Source organism: Mandrillus leucophaeus, unplaced genomic scaffold (assembly GCF_000951045.1).
Source record: "Mandrillus leucophaeus isolate KB7577 unplaced genomic scaffold, Mleu.le_1.0 Scaffold1361, whole genome shotgun sequence".
In the NCBI taxonomy this organism is placed as follows: Eukaryota; Metazoa; Chordata; class Mammalia; order Primates; family Cercopithecidae; genus Mandrillus; species Mandrillus leucophaeus.
Genome location: NW_012101323.1, coordinates 242,100 through 244,806, shown reverse-complemented (window position 1 = coordinate 244,806; position 2,707 = coordinate 242,100). Strand labels below are relative to the sequence as shown.

At 39.8% G+C, this 2,707-nt stretch overlaps 1 protein-coding gene across 1 annotated transcript in view; it reads right to left on the bottom strand.

Annotated features, from left to right (window-relative positions):
- Window positions 1–2,707, bottom strand: part of SEC24B (SEC24 family member B) — a 95,059-nt gene that overhangs the window by 4,848 nt on the left and 87,504 nt on the right. The gene's annotated exons all lie outside the window — the stretch shown is intronic.

Here is a 2,707-nt window from a genome sequence, read left to right as displayed (position 1 = left end):
GTGTTAGCCAGGATGGTCTCGATCTCCTGACCTCGTGATCTGCCTGCCTCAGCCTCCCAAAGTGCTGGGATTACAGACATGAGCCACCGCACCCAACCACTTTTTTTTTTCCCCCAGACGGAGTGTTGCTCTGTCGCTAAGGCTGGAGTGCAGTGGTGCAATCTCGGTTCATTGCAACCTCTGCCTCCCGGGTTCAAGTGGTTCTCCTACCTCAGCCTCCCAAGTAGCTGGGACTACTGGCACCCACCACCACACTCGGCTAATTTTTTTTGTATTTTTTAATAGAAATGGGGTTTCACCATCTTGGCCAGGATGGTCTTGATCTCTTGACCTCGTGATCCGCCCGCCTCGGCTTCCCAAAGTGCTGGGATTACAGGTGTAAGCCACCGTGTCCGGCCCAGCAAAATAATTTAAATCCAAAGTTAAAGTTGTTGGAAAACAGTTTGGCAGTTCCTCAAAGAGTTAAACATAGAGTTATCATGTGACCCAGTAATTCTAATCCTAGGGATATGCCCAAGAGAACTGAAAACATATATTCACACAAAAACTCGTACACAAGCATTCATAGTAGCCCTATTCACAATAGCCCCAAAGTAGAAACAACTGAAATATCCATCAATGGATGAGTGGATGATCAAAATGTGGTATGTCCATACAATGGACTATTTTTCAGCCATAAAAAAGAACACACTGGTCAAGCACTGTGGCTCACACCTATAATCCCAGCACTCTGGGAAGCCAAGGCAGGAGGACTGCTTGAGCCCAGGAGTTCAAGACCAGCCTGGGCAACACAGGGATACCCCACCTCTACAAAAAAAAGTTTTAAAATTAGCCAAGTGTGGTGGCACACTCCCGCGGTCCTGGCTACTCAGGAGGCTGAGGTAAGAGAACTTTTTATAGAGAAGTTAGCCCGTTTTCAGTCTTACGAGTTACAGATAATCTTAAGATTTTGTTGTTTGCATTTTGGCGTTATTTATTTATTTTTACCAAATAGAAATGTTTTATATTTGTGCTTTCAGATTTATTGATCTTTTGAATCACTGACTCACACATAAAGGCCTTACCCATTTTAATTTTTTTTTTTCAGATGGAGTCTTGTTCTGTCGCCCAGGCTGGACTGCAGTGGCGCGATCTTGGCTCACTGCAAGCTCCACCTCCCGAGTTCACGCCATTCTCCTGCCTCGGCCTCCCGAGTAGCTGGGACTACAGGCGCCCGCCACCATGCCCGGCTAATTTTTTTGTATTTTTAGTAGAGACAGAGTTTCACCGTGTTAGCCAGGATGGTCTCAATCTCCTGCCCTCGTGATCTGCCGGCTTCAGCCTCCCAAAGTGCTGGGATTACAGGCATGAGCCACCGTGCCCGGCCTGTTTTAATACTATCAAAAAAAAATTTCACAAATATTTCTCCTAGTTATCTGCATGGTTTCCTTTTTTACGTTTAAATGTTTGATCCATTTGAAAGTTATTTTGATATAAGTACTATTGATTCCTACTCAGGAGGCTGAAGTGGGAGGACCACTTAAGTCTGGGAGGTCGAGGCTGTAGTGAGCCATTATTGAGCCACTGCACTACAATCTGGGTGACAAAGCAAGACTCTGTCTAGAAAAATAAATAAATAAATAAATAAACAAACAAACTACTAATATAAGATACAACATGAATGAATCTTAAAAACATTACAGAAAGTGAAATAAGTCAAATACAAAAGGCCACGTATTACCATTTATATAATATATCCAGAACAGGCAAACCCAGAGATAGAAAGTAGGTTACTAGTTGCCTGGGGACAAGGATAGGGAAGAACTGGGAGATACGGGGTTCTTTTAGGGTAATAGAAATGTTCTGAAATTAAATAGCGGTAATGGTTGTAAAACACTGTGTAATACCAAAAACCACTGAACTGTACATTTTAAAATGGTGAATATTACATGAATTTTACATCAATAAAAAAAAAAAAACGAGCAAACAAAAAGTTATAGGTGTATAAAATCTACTGACCATTTTCTGTGGTATTGATGCAAAATTAGGATATCCAAGCACATCCTCTATGAAGTTATTGTCACAGCCTTTCCCAACCCAAATGTAGAAAACCTAAAAACAAAAAGCAACAAAATATTAAAACTCCCTAATAGTCAAGAGAATTCATTTTAGCTAATGTTCTCAAACCTATCACCTCAAATAAGGTAGGAACAAACATAAGAGTAAAAAGGAAATCTATAACTGTTACATTGTGAATCTATATGTAAGAATCCAGAGTGGTTCACATCTTCTTTGATTAAATGTTAAGGCTTCCCATAAAATATATTTTACCTTTTGCAGTTATTTTCCCAATAGAAATATAATCCTTTAATCAGTATAACTGACTCACTGTATTTCCCATCCACTATTTCATTACTGTCTGTGTATTTTCACTCATGCATTTCTCCCTCTTCTGTAGCTATCCAAATCCTTTTTCTGCTCATAAGGTATCATTTTGAAGCCATCTTAACCATTCTGACACCCTTCAACAACTACCCCTGCCCAGGGATTTCTCTTGAACTCCTAATAATTAATTAGGTTTCTGACAATGGATATAAGTTGAACTAGATAAACTCTTGAAATACTTTTAAATTCTAGACTCTAGATGGTAAAGTTCCTGAAGATAGGAATTTACCTCATTAGTTCTCTTCATCAAGTATACATAATTCATGACGGTAAATAATCTATA